Below are 19338 nucleotides of genomic sequence, written 5' to 3'. Positions count from 1 at the left end.
GATGTTAACCCAAGATAGGTAACCTGCATCCTGTGGTGACCATCAGGTAACCTGGGGTGGAGCCAACCCCACGTAGGAAACAAAAAGGTGGAGAAACAGTTCTTCTTCATTTATTATTGTAAAAAAAAATACAGGAATAAACTTTCACCTTTATACTATGTTTTACTCCTAAAAACTTTATGAACTGATTTATGAAAACATTTTTCAAAATTAATTTTAAAAACTTTGTTTTCGAAAAATCAAAAATACTTTGAAAATTAAAATTTTTCTAAGTTGAAGGTGATGTAGGTCCAACCCCTTATGTGGCACAGATAGGTGAAGGTTCGAACCTCTTGTGGCCCAGAGCACAACCCCAATGGATGCACAGTAAGTTCTGGAGAGGAAGCCAAAATAGACCTAAAATTTCTATCTATCTATCTATTGCCAGACGCCTCAATCCCGTTTGGGGTGGCCACAAACAAATCGCCTCCACGTCGTCCTGTCCCCAGCCATTTCACTGCCCTGCTCCCAACTCACACCCCCCTCTCTCATAGACCTCTCCACCCCATCCCTCCATTTCATCCTCGGCCTCCCCCTCCCTCTTCCCCCCTCCACCTCACTCACATACACTCTCTTCATCAGCCTCTCACCCTCCATCCTCTCCACATGGCCAAACCACCTCAGTGTGTTCCTCATAACGCTTCCTATCACATCCACATCCACACCAGAACGCTACTTTATATCCTCATTCGTCAGCCTGTCTCTCCATGTGACTCCACAGGCTCCTCTTAAATAACTCATTACCACTGCTCTCACTCTTGACTTGTGTCCTTCCAACAACGTCCAAGCTTCACTTCCATACGTTAGAGTTGGTATCACAATACTGTCATGCAGTAACTTTTTCACCTCCATGCTCACTTCCCTGTTTCTTATCACTGCTTTCAAAGAACCAGCAACCTTTCTTCCCTGCTGTACCCTTTCAAGCACTTCACCCTTCAAACCTCCATCCTTACTCATCACACTACCCAAGTACTTAAACGTACTCACATTTTCCAATTCCTCACCATCCAACCTCGCTGTACATTCACTGACTTCACCTCTCTCAAAGACCATCACTTTACTCTTCCCTACATTCACCTTTAGATTCCGTTTCTTGCACACTCTCCCAAACTCATCCACCAAGCCTTGCAGCTCCCCTTCGTCTTCACTCAACAACACAGTATCATCTGCTAACAACAGTACAGGGAGTTTCCAAACACTATCCTCTCTCTCCAGGGCCACCCCAACATCCACTGCCCTACCTTGTACCTCTTTTATAACCCCATCCATGCACAAATTGAACAACCATGGAGACATGACACATCCTTGTTTCAACTCAACCTTCAAAGAGAAAAATTCACTTAGTTCACCATCCACACGCACTGCAGCCTTAGCACCATCATACATAATCTTCATGGCATTCATCAACTTCCCATCTACTCCATATATTCTTAATACTTTCCACAATCCTTGTCTATCCACCCTGTCATATGCTTTCTCCAAATCCATGAAAGCCGCATACAACTCCTTTCCCTTCTCTAGAAACTTTTCCACTAAAGATCTAAGAATGAATATCTGATCTACACAACCTCTTCTCTTCCTAAAGCCTCCCTGTTCTTCTCCAACTAATTCCTCTGTTCTTTCTCTAACTCCGTCAATAAGTATCTTACCATACACTCTTCCTATTATACTAAGAAGACAAATGCCCCTATGATTAACACACACTTCTTTTTCCCCTTTTCCTTTGTACAAGGGAATAATTATACCTGACTTCCAATCCTCCGGGACTCTACCTTCCTCCCAAGCCAATCTGCACATCTTCCACATCCATTCTACTACTATCTCTCCCCCATGCTTCAGCATTTCACCACACACTCCATCAATTCCTGGGGTTTTCCCCAATTTAGCTTTCTTCATTGCTTCCACAACTTCTATCCTACTGATTTCTTCCTGTCTTCTCACCTCCCTCCTTCTCCCAGCCATTCCCCAGCCACTTATACTCGCATTACTTCCATCCTGTATGTTCAACAATTCCTTAAGGTGTTCTCTCCATCTGCTCACTTTTTCTCCCTTCTCCACTAGTAATCTACCATTTTTATCTTTCACTCCCCTGCTAACCTCACTTCCACCCTGTCTTACTCTCTTCACCTCTTTCCAGAACATTTTCTTACAGTCCCTCCACTTTACACTCAAATTCCTTCCAAATTCCTCATCCAGTCTCTTCTTACTCTTTCTTACTAATCTTTTCACCTCTCTTTCTCTCTACATATAACTCTCTCTTCCGCCTTTGAACTTCTTCCACGCCACTATTTCTCATCCATTCATTGTATGCTTTCTTCTTTTGTGCCACAGCCTGTCTCACCTCTTCAGTCCACCACGCTGTTCCTTGCATCCCCCTCTGTCTTCTCTTCCTCCCACACACCACATCACATGCCGCACATATTTCTTCCGTAAATAACCTGCACACACCTTTCACGTCCCCCATCTGCTCCAATTCATATTTGCCCAATCGTTCCTCCACTTCTCTCTTATACTCTGCCTTTTTCTCATCCTCTTGTAACCTTTCAACTCTCCTTGCTACTACTCCTTCCTCTCGTCTTTCCCTTCTTCTATTCCTCCATCTTGGATCCTAATTCTGGCCACCACCAAGTAGTGGTCAGAAAGTCCACTCCCCCAACCTCTATAAACTCTTGCATCCATCACACATCTTTGCATCCTTTCATCCACACACACATAATCAATCATTGCCTTCCTTTCATTCAGTTCACCACCCACCCTTCTCATTACTCGCCATGTATACCTGTGGATCATTTTATGCCTGAAGAGGGTATTGGCTATCACCAACCCCCTCCCAGCACAAATGTCTACTAACGCACTGCCATTCTCATCTACCTCAGCAGGCACACCCCACGCACCAACTATTCCATCCACCTTCACATTCCCTACTTTACCATTCATATCACCGATCAAAAACACTCTCTCATTCCTTCCAAACTTTTCCATGCACACTTCCACATTTGTCCAGAACTCTTCTCTCACTCTGCTAGCACGATCTTGCGTTGGCGCATACACACACACAATTGCCCACATTTGTATTCCAATTTTCAACTTTACCCACACAATCCTTGACCCAACTGATCCATACTGTCTTATGCTCTTCTTCCATCTTTTACTCACAACTATACATACTCCTTCCTTTGCCCTCTCATTCTCACCTACTCCTGCACATGTACCCCATCCATACTCCCCTTCTCTCACACTTTCTCCTCTCCATTTTGTTTCAGTTATTCCACATACATCCACTTTCGCACCTTCAAGCACCTGGACAATCTCTCTCTCTTTCACCTCATCATTCGCTCCTCTTACATTCCATGTAGCCATTACCAAGTCCTTTGTCCGGTCCTGGGGGTTGTGCTCTGGGCCACAAGAGGTTCCAACCTTCACCTATCTGTGCCACATAAGGGGTTGGACCTACCTCAGCTTCATCTTAGAAAAATTTAATTTTCAAAATATTTTTGATTTTCCTAAAAAATATTTTAAAAAAATATTTGATAAAGTTTATAGGATTAAAAATAGCATAAAGGTGAAAGTTTATTCCTGTATTTTTTTAACAATAATAAATGTAAAAGAATTATTTTACCACATTTTTTTTCCTTCGGGGGTTTAATTCCACCCCAAGTCACCTGATGGGTCAACGCGGCCTGAAAGTTACCTACATTCACTAGTCGTTCACTGTACAGGAGCCCCAACATCTCTGACACAATAATCAGTCTAATAATTAGTAACTTTCACCTTTTGTTACACCAAAAAAATTAAAAATTCATAAATCAAAGTATGTCAGTAGGTGTAAAAAGTCACTATGAAGGTAATCTGGGGTAGTATCTACCCCAACACCGCTTTGGGGTCCATTATCTAGAGAACCTATAAAGAGTGCAACGTGACCCCTGCCCCTCCCCCAGTGATGTCTGGACGAACAGTGAAGCTACTGAGAGGACCAGGCCGGGGTGATGCATGGCGTCGGTACGGCAAGCAAAAACATGATTTCCTGGGGAAGAATACACCCCAGATTACCTCATGAAAGTCAATAACTGTGCAGGGGTAAAGAGGACAGAGAGTCGGCTTAGCACAGCTAATCTCTTGGAAGCAGATTTAACAAGAGTGGTAATATGATCTCTCCAAGATAAATCCTGAGAGAATGAAACCCCAAGTAAGTTTAACTGGCCCCATCCTGACCACTTTTCCACCACTAACTCCCCCCAATCTGACCATTTTTGGAAAACTTTTTTTTGGGCTCAAACCTCCTCTTTTGGTGAGAAACATCGAAAATACATAGCGAAATCGCTCACCTGAGGTTTAAAATACTCGATACAGGTAGCAGTAACTCCTTACCTGTGTTTTCTATCAGGCTGGCTCCAAAGTAAACAAGTTCTATGGGAGGGTATCTATTCCACACCACTCATAATCGGTATTTATTTATATATTTGGTATGAATTTATATGTAGTACGAGAGTATATTGGTTTTCACACAGTAATATAGGCAATATAAGCATTGTTTCGCTCACCAAACACATCAACATACCTGACCTTTTTTGGCAACATTACCTGATCATCATTTCTGACTATTTCTTCCTCTAATGCTATGTAAACTTTGTCCTCCACATTGTCATCGATTGGGGAATCACTCTGGCCCTGAATTTCGTACCGTTGCACGACGTCTTTACTGGCCAGGTCACTGGTAATATTGAATTGCCGAGACAATGTCGTGCTGGGGAGGGGAGGTCATCAGGGTAAAGCATTGTCCCTGCCTGGCATCTTGTAGAGGAAGGTGTCCCGTGTATACGTACCAAAAATCACTTGCGAAAATTGAAAATTGTGCAAATTAGGGACCTTACAATTGATGTGCATTTATATACGTCAACGGGATTAACAGTGACAAAACGTGTGGAAATATATATACATCAACGGGACGCGGTGGGTTAAGGATGGTGCACAATTGAGCTGGATATTGTTAAAAACTAGAGGATAATCTTGTGGAAGATTTTCATGGGTTCAAGGATGTAAGAACTGAGCTTCTAATGCATTAAAAACAAAATTACTTTTACCCAAATCAGAGATACGAGCCAAATCTGATATGTGTGCCATAGCCTCATCCCTTGTTTGTTGAAGTAACTGCTGAGATGGACGCAGCGAAATGCGAACGGAAATGTGAAGGGTAGAGTCAATGTGTACTGTATATTTATCTTCTCTCTGTCCCCAGTATATTCCTGTACTACACACACACACACACACACACACACACCTCTCTGTAATAAATATATATATATATATATATATATATATATATATATATATATATATATATATATATATATATATATATATATATTGCCAGATGCCTTAATAACTAAAGGGTGACCACAAACAAATCGTCTCCATGTCACCCAGTCCCCTGCCATTTCACTGCCCTGCTTCAAGCTCACACCATCCACTCTCATATACCTCTGCATTCCATCCCTCCATCTCATCTTTGGCCTCCCCTTCCTCTCCTCCAATCCACCTCACTCACGTACACCCTTCTCGTTAATCTCTCGCTTTCCATCCTCTCTACATGGCCAAACCACCTCAGTGTATTTTTCCTAAAGCTTTCTATGATATCCACATCGATACCACAACGCTCCTTCACTTCATCATTTGTCAGACTGTCTCTCCATGTAACTCCTCATGCTCCTCTCAGATAACTCATTTCCACTGCTCTCACTCTTCACTTGTTCCTTCCAACAAGGTCCAATTTTCACTTCCATACGTTAGAGTTGGAATCACAATACTGTCATGCAGCATCATTTTTACTTCCATGCTCACTTCCCTGTTTATCACTGCAATTAAAGAACCAGCAACTTTTCTTACTTGTTGTGCCCTTTCAAGCATTTCACCCTCCAAACTTCCATCCTTACTCATGACATTGCCCAAATACTTAAATGCACTCACATTTTCTATTTCCTCATCATCCAACCTCACTGTACATCCAGTGATTTCATTTGTCTTGGAGGCCATCACTTTACTCTTCTCTACATTCCTTTTTAAATTCCGATTCTTACACACACTTCCAAACTCATTCACCAAGCTTTGCAGTTCCCCTTCTTCTTCACTTAACAATACAGTATCATCTCCAAACAACAGTACACAGAGTTTCCAAACCCTACCCTCACTCATTAGGGATGCTCCAACACCCACTATCTCACCTTGTATCTCTTTATATATATATATATATATATATATATATATATATATATATATATATGTTACATAGCCTATGATTTCATTATCCTTTGTATAATTCTAACATACAGTATGCTGCATGTTTGATCACGATTCGCCTCGTGGCTTCCATAGTGACCAAGCTTCCGTGTTCTACCTCACTCCCCCCTTCTCCTCCCTTATAGTAGAGTAAGTCGTTCTTTCTGTTGTTCAGAGCAGGAGTGTCAACTCTTTGTCCCCTATGGCTTCATTTGCGCGTCCTTCTTACAAGTTGTATCAAGCTCTGTTGGCCCCTATATAATGAGCTCAGTCTCTGCATTAATTGCCACTTAGATCTTCTCTTCATTTTGTTCACATCTCTGTCCTCCCCTGTACAGTTATTATTTTTGTGAGTGCTCAGGAAGTCTCCAACCATCTGGCTGCTGTGTAATTTGAGTATAAGTGTTGTTGCATTTTTTCTTGTACTGTATAGCATAAGGTGTTAATTCGTAGGCCTGGTGAGGTTTTTGTGATTCATGTGGAGTTTTTGATGTCAGCCATTATTGATAATATTTTGTATCTGTAATAATATATCTTGCATTAACTGAGCATTATCCGGTTTTCTCATTTTATCAGGGCTGACTTAGATAAATTTACTCTTGCTAATTTCGTGTTAATAGAGGCTATTGCAGTTAACCATATATTTAACCTGTTTTTTGCCATTACATTATCCTTATGAGTCCCGAATGTTTAGTTGTTAGTTTGAGCATTAAACTTTAACTTGTAATTTTACCTAACTCATTTGTTTTGAACCTGGAACTTTGCAGGACAGTAGTGATTTTAGTATTCTCACTTGAAGTGTTCATTATCTCTCTCTGTTCCGTAACATAAATTTGGCGACCTCTTATCAGGACATTCAGGATATTATCATAAGGATATTGCTTGATATTTTGTGACTGTGATTTATTCATGATGTCTACTATTACTACTCTTGATGAAGCCAAAGATTTTTTGTCAAATGTGGAAACAGTGAGTGATGTAGAAAACAGAACAAAGAATGAACTTAAGTTTGTTGCTCAACAATTGGGATTTGCTGTTCACTCTCATCATTCTAAAGATCAAATTGCTGACCTGATTAATAAAAGCTTGTTTAATGTAACTCCTCTAGATGAGCAAACGTAGATTGAAATAGCTAAGTTACAGCTAGCCCTGCAGGAGGCCCGCGCTAAGGAGGCTGAGTTTCAGGTTCGTGCTAAGGAGGCTGAGTCTCAGGCTCGTATTCAGGAGGCATAGGCACAGACTCAGGCACAAATTGAACTTGCTAGGATTCAGGCAGACCATGAGTATCGCATGAAACATAGTGGAACTGGATCATCTAGCTCTGATGATTTTGATTTGGCTAAAAATGTTAAACTTGTCCCTCCTTTTAATGAACCTGATTTAACAAAGTATTTTCAGTTTTTTGAGGGGGTAGCTACAGGTTTTAACTGGCCCAAAAAGTATTGGCTAGTACTCCTTCAGAGTGTTCTCACCGGTAAAGCTAAAGTAACTTATGCATCTTTGCCTCAGGATGAATCTGATAATTATGATGTAGTTAAGAGCTTGATTCTTAAGGCCTATGAGATTGTTCCTGAAGCCTATAGAGTAAAATTTAAGGACAACTTATAAGCAAGATAAGCAATCCCATGCTGAGTATGCAAAAATCAAAGAAGATCTGTTAGAGGAGTGGTTAAATTCTAAGAATGTAAATTCTGATTTTGATAAATTTAAGCAGATGATTTTGCTGGAGGACTTCAAAAGATGTATCAATAAACATGTAAGCCTATATCTTGATGAGAAAAGAATAGATAATTTGTCTGATGCTGCAGTTTTAGCTGATGAATATGTTCTCACTCGTTTTCGTTTTCGTTTTTAAAGGCTCCAACATGCTTGCATGTGTCGGCCTTGGTCACCTAATGGCGGCTCTCCACGCTGCACGATCCATTGCAGCCTCCCTGTTCAGTCCCTTAACCCTAAGGTCACACTTAATGACCTCGTCCCATGTCTTTCTCGGTCTACCCCTCATAACCCCACCCCCAATATTAACACTTCTCACCTTCCTCACCCAATTATCATCCATCATCCTCTCCACATGTCCAAACCACCTCAATCTACCTCTCCTCATCACAACACCAATACACTCCAGTCCCATCCTACCTCTCAACTCTTCCATTGTAAACCCAGCCCCTCCAGGCCTTGGACGCAGGGACGCACTGCACATCCACCTAATCATTGTCTTTTCTGTACGTCTGAGCTGGTGAATGTCTTCCTCCTTCACTGCCCAGGTCTCACTGCCATACAGCATTACACTCCTAACACATGCTGCATACAAAGACCCCTTAGCACGTAGGGAGAGCCCTCTCAATGTCAGGAGAGGCAAGAGCTCCCTGAACTTCTTCCAACCACTTCTCACCCTAGCCACAGAGCGAGCTCCAGCCCCACCTCCAGCACACAACATGTCTCCCAAATAACAAAACTCTTCCACACACTCAAGAGATTCACCAGCAAGTTCAATCCTTTCACGTCTGACGATCTCCACCTGCTCACCCCGGCACGCCGTACACATAAAATCAGCATTATCTTGCAGTCTACCTCTGATACCACTACATCTCTTATGCACCCATTTATCACACACACCGCACAAGATGGAATTACTTCCCACGCCCTTGTGGCAAACTGCACATGGCCACTCTCCCTCGTCTTTGACAGTACCGCCACCAACCCTAGATATCATCACTTTTGTTTTATTTGCATTTACCCTTAAACCCTTTTGCCCCATACCATCTCTCCACTTCCTAAATCTTTCCTCCGCCTCCCTTTCATTCTCTGCAATCAACACCAAATCATCAGCATACAACAACTCCCACGGGAGTCCGTTTCTAAAGTCACGTGAAAGGGCTTCAAGTACCATGATAAACAACATGGGACTCAAGACTGACCCCTGATGCACACCAACATTCACGGAAAACTCATCACTCAAATCTCCATTCACTCTCACCTGGGTGTGAGCACCCACATACATGGCCATAACCACCCTAACCAGCCACTCCTCCAACCCAAGCTTTCTCATTGCCCACTTCACCACCTCTCTAGGGACTCTGTCAAAGGCCTTTTCCAAATCAACAAAAACAAAATAAAGATCCCTTCTCCTACCAATATATTTTTCCTGAAGCTGTCGAACAATGAATATGGCATCAGTGGTCCCCCTACCTGGCATAAACCCAAACTGCATCTCATCAATATTCACTCTTTCTCTAATCATACCTTCTAAAACTCTCTCCATTACCTTCATTATCTGATCTAAAAGCTTTATACCTCTATAATTTCCTCTTTCCAGGGCATCACCCTTCCCTTTATACACATTTACAATTACACTCTTCAGCCAATCATCTGGGACAACACACTCATAAATAATCCTATTTATCAGGTCAGTGACTAAACTCACCCCTATATCGCCTGAGGCCTTCAACATTTCGGCAGTCAACCCAGACACACCTGCTGCCGTCCCCACCCTCATCCTGCCTATTGCCTCACTCACAGTAGCAGTATCAATCAAAGGCCAAGGGCCAGACACTGGATCTGCTGGCTCCAAACCTTCCCTGTCCCAGTCAAACTCCTCATTCAACAACCGGTTATAATGCTCTCTCCATGCATCTTTAATATCCTCACTGTTCACCACTACCCTTCCTTCATCATTCTTCACACACTGCTCACCTATGATATCCCGATTATCCCTCTTCACCTGACCTGCCACCCTAAATATATTTTTCCTTTCCCCATGATTTAGGTTATCAAGTAATTGTCTCTGTGACTCAGACTTTGCCCTGTATACCTCTCTCCTAGCCCTACGCTTGGCAGCCAAATATTCCTCTTTGCTACCACCCTTCTTCCATTCCCGGAAAAGCCTTCTTTTCTCCTTAATTGCAGCTTCTACACCCTCATCCCACCACCAAGTAACTTTATGTCTTGGTGGTCCTCTTGTCCAGCCGCATGTTACATCAGTAACTCTCAAGAAATTATTCTTGAGGGCTCTGTACTGTTCATTAACGCCTCTGTCTACAGCTCCATGTTCAGCCACCACTCTCCTCAACTCGCTATAGAAGGCATCCCTTACTACTTGGTTTTTCAGCTTCCATATTTTCCTCCTAGGTACATAAGTCCTCTTTTACATCACTTGTTCTTTAAGCACCATATCACAAATCAATAGTTTGTGCTGCTGCACACATTCCTCACTTCCTATAACTTTAACATCCCTCACTAACCTCCTATCGGCCCTCCTAACCAGAAAATAATCTATCTGACTGCTATTTCCCCCAGACTCATACGTAATTAACCTACTGTCTCTTTTCCTAAAATATGTATTGCACACAATCATGTCACTCACAAGAGATATTCTAAAGAAAAAAGGAAAGCTGAGAGTAAGTACGTTGCCTCTACTCAGAGTACAGGTAACAGGAAAGAGAATAAAGATGATGTTTCTCAGGAAGTAAATACCAGCTCCACCTCTAGATTTCAGAAAAGTAAATGTACTTATTGTAGTAAGCTTGGTCATACTACGGAGAAATGTTTCAGGAGACAGCGTGATGTGAACAAAAAGGAGTCTTTAAATATTCAGTCAATTGGTCTAGTGTCCACCCTTGAGAGTTCCCAGAATTCTTTAACCGAGTTAACTGAACCTACTTTGAGGGGTAAATTAAATGCTCATGATGGAGCTCCTCTTTTGAGCAGTAACGTGGGTGACACTCTCAAGAGTTCATGTGCAAATTTCCTGTCTGATGGTTTTGTCAGTCCTCTGGACAGTAATAACAGGAAATCAGTTAAAATATATCGTGATACAGGTGCTTGCCAATCCCTTATGCTGACCAGTGTTCTAGGCTCTAATGTTAATTCCTCTGATGAAACTGTAATCTTACAAGGTGTAGGGAATAATTACTTCCCTGTCCCTCTGTGCAGAGTGAATTTAGAGTCTGGTTTTGTTAATGGTTCCGTTATGGTTGGGTTGGTTGAGACACTCCCAATGTCAGGTGTAACTTTCTTACTTGGAAATGATATTGGTGGGGGTCAGGTGTGTCCGGCTCCTCAGTTGTCTAGTGAACCAGTGACTGCAACCCAGGATTGTGATGTCCCTGATGTGTTCTCTGCATGTGCTGTCACTAGGGCTAAGCCTAAAGTTACTGGTGACTTAGAGGATAATGATGATGATGATGTTATCCTAGCTGACACTTTTCTTGCTAATTTGGACCACTCACCAGATGAGGCAGTACCCCTTAGTGTTGATAATTTGTCTCGTCAAGAGTTGGTTGAGTTGCAGGTTGCTGACCTTGAGTTGAAAGGTCTATCTAACTCTGCTTGCAGCGAGGAAGAGTCAGCTGGTGCTTCTACTTATTATTATATAAAGTCAGGAGTACTTATGAGAAAGTGAAGACCCCCAACAGCATCAGCCGACTGTGAATGGGAGGTTGTACATCAAGTTGTCATCCCTCGTGTTTGTAGGCAGGATATCATTAGAGTGGCTCATGATTCCAGTTTGGCAGGACACCTTGGAGTGAGGAAGACTGGCACGCATTTTGAAACACTTCTACTGGCCAGGTATCTTCAGAGATGTTTCCTGGTATTGTAAGTCTTGTCACACCTGTCAAGTTGTAGGGAAGTGTAATCAGACCGAAAAGGTTGACCCTCTAGTTCCCATTCCTCCTTTTGAGGCGCCATTCACCCGTGTGTTGGTGGATATTGTGGGCCCTCTTCCTAAGACTTCTTCAGGATTTTCTTAAGTGTTGACCCTGATTGATGTGGCTACTCGTTATCCTGAAGCCATTCCACTTGGAAATATCTCAGCAAAGAACGTGGTTAAGGAAATGCTGGGGTTCTTCACAAAGTTTGGTCTGCCCAAGGAGGTACAGTCCGACCGGGGAAGCAATTTCATGTCAAATGTTTTCAAGCAGTCTCTGAACGAGTTGGGCATCTCCCAGATCACGTCTTCAGCTTACCATCCCCAGACCCAAGGAGCGTTGGAGAGATATCATCAAACACTCAAATCGATGCTCAGGAAATACTGTTTGGAACATCAGAAAGACTGGGATAAAGGTCTTCCATTCGTTGTATTTGCCGCAAGAGAATCTCCAAATGAATCACTGGGCTTCTCACCCTTTGAACTACTGTTTGGCCATGAAGTAAGAGGACCCCTTATGCTACTCAAGGAATGCTGGCTGTCGGAGGAAAATGACATCAACCTGCTGGAGTATGTGATGAAGTTCAAAGAACGGCTGTCCACTGCTTTACAGCTGGCGAGAGAGAATTTAGGAGCTGCTCAGAAGAAGATGAAGACTTGGTATGATAAGAAGTCCAGGTTACGCCACTTCCAGTCAGGAGATCAGGTTTTGATTCTGCTACCGGTGCATGGGCAACCTCTTCAAGCCAAGTTTAGTGGTCCTTATTTCGTGGAGAAGAAACTCAGTGATGTCAACTATGTCATCGCCAAACCAGATCGTAGAAAGAACAAGCAACTTTGTCACATCAACATGCTAAAGTTATATCACAGGCGGGATGAAAATAACCCAGTCTGCACTGTAGCTGTTCCACCCGAGTCTGCAAGTGAAGTTCTCCCATGCAGCATGAGCCTGAGTGATAGTTTGGGGAAGAATCCTGATATCATGAATGATCTCCAGACTAAGCTTTCTCATCTAGCTCCTGAGGAAAGGCAGGAGTTTTCGGCATTACTGCAGGAGTACCCGCAAGTGTTCCGTGCCACTCCAGGAAGAACCACTGTGTTGATGCATGATGTTGATGTTGGAGACGCAAAGCCAATTAAATTACCTCCTTACCGTGTGAACCCAGTGAAAGTTCCTCTCATCCAGAAGAAGCTTGGCTACCCTTTGGACCACAAGATGATTGAGCCCTGTCAGAGCGAGTGGAGTTCTCCTGTCACTCTAGTCCCTAAGCCAGGTGGGTCACAGCGGCTTTGCATTGACTACAGGCGTGTTAATCAGATAACCAAAACAGACACTTACCCTCTCCCTCGCGTGGAAGATTGCATAGACATGATCGGAAAGGCTAGGTACATAAGTAAGTTTGATTTGTTAAAGGGATACTGGCAAGTACCTATGACTGAACGTGCTAGGGAGATCTCATGTTTTGTAACACTAGGAAAGACTTTTGCATGTTCTGTAATGCCATATGGTATGAAGAATGCACCAGCCACATTTCAGAAGCTCATGAATGTTGTAACAGAGGGTTTGGCAGGGTGTGTTGTTTATATTGATGATGTATTAATCTTCAGTGACAACTGGAAAGATCACCTATGCCATGTCAGTAAATTTCTTGAGCGTTTGGTTCAGGCTAATCTTATAGCTAATTTATCAAAGTGTGAGTTTGGTCAAGCTAAAGTTCAGTACCTTGGGTACGTAATTGGTGATGGACACGTTGCACCAGCAGCAGCTAAGGTTCAGGTTAGAAGTGATCTTCCCAGACCTAAAAGTAGGAAAGAGCTACAAAGATTTTTGGGAATGATAGGTTATTACAGGAGATTTGTTCTTAACTTTTCAATTCTTGTATCACCACTTACAGACCTACTGAAAAAGGGAGTTAAATTTGTCTGGACCGATAACTGTGAATCCTCTTTCAGTAAACTTAAAGCTGTCCTATTAAGTCAGCCAGTGCTCGCTACTCCAAATTTTGCTAAGCCTTTTAAGATGGCTGTTGACGCAAGTGATACAGGAGCTGGGGCTGTTTTGCTGCAAGAGGATGATCAGGGTATTGAACACCATGTATCTTATTACAGTAAGAAGTTCACTCCACCTCAAAAGAACTACTCAACTATTGAGAAAGAGATTTTGGCCTTGATTTTGGGTTTACAGCATTTTTCATTTTATTTGTGTTCTTGTTTTGACCCCATAGTCATTTATACCGATCATAATCCACTGAAATTCCTTAGTAAGTTTAAAGATAAAAATCAGAGATTGACAAGATGGAGTCTACTTCTTCAAGAGTATTCATTAGACATACAACATGTCAAGGGGAAAGAAAATGTTATTGCAGATTGCTTATCTAGACTTTAGACAGATTGTTTTAGAGTAATAAGAAATTTCCTTTGTAAATTTTTTTTTTTTGTAGGGAGGTGTTACATAGCCTATGATTTCATCATCCTTTGTATAATTCTAACGTACAGTATGCTGCATGTTTGATCACGATTCGCCTCGTGGCTTCCATAGTGACCAAGCTTCCGTGTTCTACCTCACTCCCCCCTTCTCCTCCCTTATAGTAGAGTAAGTCGTTCTTTCTGTTGTTCAGAGCAGGAGTGTCAACTCTTTGTCCCCTATGGCTTCATTTGCGCGTCCTTCTTACAAGTTGAATCAAGCTCTGCCGGCCCCTATATAATGAGCTCAGTCTCTGCATTAATTGCCACTTAGATCTACTCCTTATTTTGTTCACATCTCTGTCCTCCCCTGTACAGTTGTTATTATTTTTGTGAATGCTTAGGAAGTCTCCAACCATCTGGCTGCTGTGTAATTTGAGTATAAGTGTTGTTGCATTTTTTCTTGTACTGTATAGCATAAGGTGTTAATTCGTAGGCCTGGTGAGGTTTTTTGTGATTCATGTGGAGTTTTTGATGTCAGCCATTATTGATAATATTTTGTATCTGTAATAATATATCTTGCATTAACTGAGCATTATCCGGTTTTCTCATTTTATCAGGGCTGACTTAGATAAATTTACTCTTGCTAATTTCGTGTTAATAGAGGCTATTGCAGTTAACCATATAGTTAACCTGTTTTTTGCCATTACATTATCCTTATGAGTCGTGAATGTTTAGTTGTTAGTTTGAGCATTAAACTTTAACTTGTAATTTTACCTAACTCTTTTGTTTTGAACCTGGAACTTTGCGGGACAGTAGTGATTCTAGTATTCTCACTTGAAGTGTTCATTATCTCTCTCTGTTCCGTAACAATATATATATATATATATATATATATATATATATATATATATATATATATATATATATATATATATATATATATATATATATAATTCCGAAGCAGCATGCTTCGAGAGGCTGAAAATTCCTCAGTTTAGGCTATAGGAGGTTGAGGGAGGTGACAGAGAACAAAGAAGGTTGAGGGAAGTGACAGAGAACAAAGAAGGTTGAAGAAGGTCACAGAGAATAAAGAAGCCTGAGGGAGGTTACGGAGATTAAAGAAGCCTGAGAGAGATTGATGAAAATAGAGGGAGGCTGGAGAAAGAACACTGGGTAAAGGAGACTGAGGGATTCTGAGGAGGAGGACATGTGAAATAATTTTTAGACTGACAGGTACAACCCTCATCACTCACATTTTGGTCTTTATCTAATCTTACATTGGATAATTTCAGTGGATAATAAACCTGAGGTATGGAATACCTCACTGAGATATGAGGTTGTGCATTACGATTTTTTTTTTCTTATGCGAGGAAGAAGGAACCAAAGGCCGTGAGCCCGCAATTGCTGTTCCTTCCAAGAGAAAAACAAAATACAAGATAGCCAAACTCAACATCAGGGGAAAACGATATAGATTAGTGGAAGTTCTGAATAAAGGTATAATATGAGTATTTGTGAAAAATGGTGGTAAGCAAAAGGGAGCTGCTTGTGACATGGGACAATGAGGGAAGGGGAAGAGAAGAGTTTGGAGATGGAGGCTGAGAGAGAGAGAGAGAGAGAGAGACTTTTTCTGCAGGTCTTCTATTGTGCTAATTACAGATGTGACCATCCCCTGAAACTCTTGTTTTTCTACCCATTTCATTCTGTTAGTCACGTCTCATACCCTCAGAAAACTTTATAGAAAGCATTTTTGGTGCTGAAGTGTGGCCGTGGTGTCCTCAGCCGAAACACTCACAGTTACTGAGTAAAAAGGCAGGACTAAAGTGGTAAACTTTTTCAACTGGATAAACTACATTAGGATTGCTATTGTGGTATAAATTACCCTTATACTGACTACAGCCGCCTGTAGTCCTAATGGACACAGTTTCTAACCCCGGTTGGGCAGGGAACAGTTTATAGATTGGGATTTCATTTCGAACAGATATTACTGATGTACCAGATCCCCCACCCCCCCGACATGTAAAAATACGCTCGCTAATACCAATACACCAATCATATATCTGACAGCCCTATACATTCAATATGGATGGTGGGTGTTAGCGCCGAACTGGTGACATTTGGAGGTGCTTGGTATGTAGGAGGACTACTGGGCTTTGGGAACGGGCTGAGAAGCCTATGCCCACAGTTGGAGAAAAAAAAATCTTTATGTACGACTTAGTATAATGACGGATTTTCTGTTAAGGTAGCTGCGTCCAGTCGACCGTAATGTATCCACAAGACCTTCTTATTTAAGGACGGGGAAACATCGCTTAGTACAGAGGTTAAGTGTGCAGAACAGTAAGACTCATATGTCTGGTTTTCCTCTGATTTTTTCCCCCAAATGACTTCAGCTCTTCCTTCCATTATCCATTTCATTATCATTCCACAGGCACTCTTTCTCCTCCTCATGATGGTAACAAAGTTACTACTCTGTTTGTCAGCTCCGTCTCTGAATAAAGTTATCACTTTAATTCTTTAATTTTCACAAGATTTTTTTTTTCCGTACCGGTGTGTTTGTTGATGAAGACAGGCGCCACACCCACCTCTGACCCCCATAGTATGATACCCCCTTTACCCAGGGGGCAAGTAGTGTTCCGCAGTCATGGATCAGTATAAAAAAAAAAAAAATGTGGCATATGATTTTAATCCTTGGACCATCAGGAATACAATCCAGGTGCACAACCTTAGAAACCAACTATTATAATTTGGAAATCCAGGATGACATCCAAGATGGCTGCCAGATCCATAAATATTCATAAGTTGGTAATAACTTGCAATAATTTCAAGTGTAATACATGTTTTTAAAGTTTTTTATGGACAAAGAATTCATTTTTGATAAGTTCAAAGATTTTTGACATACCTTTACCTGTAAAATCAACCACTGTAAGCTTGATATCCAAGATGGCGTCCAAGATGGCAGTCATACTTATAAATGTTCATGAGATTGTCATACTTTACACTAATTTCAATGTAATAAAAGTTTTCTACCGTTTTGGGGGACAAGGAATTCATGATAATTTCAAAGTAATCCAACATACTTGTACCTGTAATTACTCTTCATCCTTATTTAATGACGAGGGCACAATGCAAGCATGTGGAACAAAATTAAGTCTTGTGAAAGCTTATAAAGGAGGATACAGGCATATGCAGTTGTGAAAAGATGCCACCATTCAACATAACATGTGCATTTGTGATCGATGTCTTGCACTGGGTTCATGATTTGGCATCTGTGAAGTATGAAAAGTTCTTTGCCATTGCACTTAGATACAATCAAGTAGTTCTCAGTGAAGTCCCAGGCAATGCAGTGGCTGCTCACCTGTGTTTTGATCGCATACAGAAGTCCAAGTATGAACGAAGTAAGAAGACAGATGAGGACTGGTAAGCCAAAAAACAGTAAAAATATTTGATGTGCCAGACCAGCACAAAGCACCAGATCCTTCATAGTTCTTCACTTCTTCTACAATCAAAGCACAGTCACTTGCCTACTTGTGTCATAAATGGTGTCAGCTCCAGTTTTCATGTTCTGGTAGCACCAAAATTTATCTGGGTGATGGTTTATTTGTAGAAACACAATCTGTAATGATGCAAAGAGGAAATGTAACTGCAGTCCCTGCCCTCCAATCAACACATGAAGAAGCAGACACTGGTAATATTTTGAAGGCTCTGTATGGTTTTCAAGTAGTCAAAGTTGACCAGGTTATTATTCATTCAAGTGATAGGCTAAACATGTTATTCCCCTCAGTCTGTTTTATGCATCCACCAAGTTGAAAGATTTTCCTGAACTTCGGGTCAAGACAGCAACAGACAATTACCTGCCCACACATGACATTGCCAAAGCTTTGCAACCACACAGATGCCTCTCACTTCCAATTTTTCACAGTTTGAGTGGCAGGAATACCACCAGCATTTCTTTTTTACCAGCAAAAAAGGATAGTTAGGAGCAAGTAAAAAAATTAACCTGGATTATTTGGAAGACTTTGGCAGTAACAGTAATGCTATCGTAACTGATTATATGATCAGTCAGGCTAGGAAGTTACTTGTCACCCTCCACACAAAGAATGGCGAGATGTCAGATGTTTCATTCAGTGAGCTTCGCACTCAAAAATTATCTACCAACAAGACCACATTTCTCAAGGTCCTTCCACCTACTGATGATGCTTTTATGCAGCATCTGAAACGTTCTACCTTGGCAACAGCCACTGATGAGACAGCACACATTGCAAAGCTTTGCATTCCTTCGTTAGATGAATATGGATGGAGAGTAAAATAAGCAAAACTTGTGCCAGTTCCAGTTACTTCAGAATTGTGGCCACGAAAGCTGTTTAACCCTCTCGCGCACGCATAAGTCTTATAGGTTTGCCGACACACGATTTTACTCCACCCCCTTCCCGGCCAGCCTGCCAGCGTGCTGCTGAAAATACTTATTCTCGCCTCATTTTCGCCACCCAAACCTCTATATATTGCCATGAAACTAAATCATCTTATTCGCCCATGTTTGTTCTAGCCGATAAGCGAAAAAAAAATACAGAAAAATACGAATAAAAGTACATTAGGCCACTGTGAATAAACATTTTTGAACATCAATCTCACTTCCCAACATCCTAGTTCGAATGTTTTCCATCATACAGAATAATGTTATTAGAGGGTTTGATAGAGGATTTCATCAGCTTTCTAATGAACTGTGTCCGGTTGTGATATGATTTGTAGTTTTCGAGAAAACAGCCAAAAACTGAAAGCCATTTTTTTAAAAAAAAAAAAAAAAAAAATGATTTTTGTACAGGGAGCTCTACCGCAAAAGTTTTCTCACACACGTTGTGTTTTTATTTCATAATCTTGTGTAGAATTTCATGGGTTTTCTCATGGTACCTACCGATATTTTATAGAACTCATAGTTTCCGAGTAAATCACAAAATCTACTGGATACTCACGGCCGTGCT

This window comes from Coenobita brevimanus, chromosome 2, assembly GCF_032717465.1.
Source record: "Coenobita brevimanus isolate Jiangsu-jjx chromosome 2, ASM3271746v2, whole genome shotgun sequence".
In the NCBI taxonomy this organism is placed as follows: domain Eukaryota; kingdom Metazoa; phylum Arthropoda; class Malacostraca; order Decapoda; family Coenobitidae; genus Coenobita; species Coenobita brevimanus.
This window is presented reverse-complemented; position numbering follows the sequence as displayed.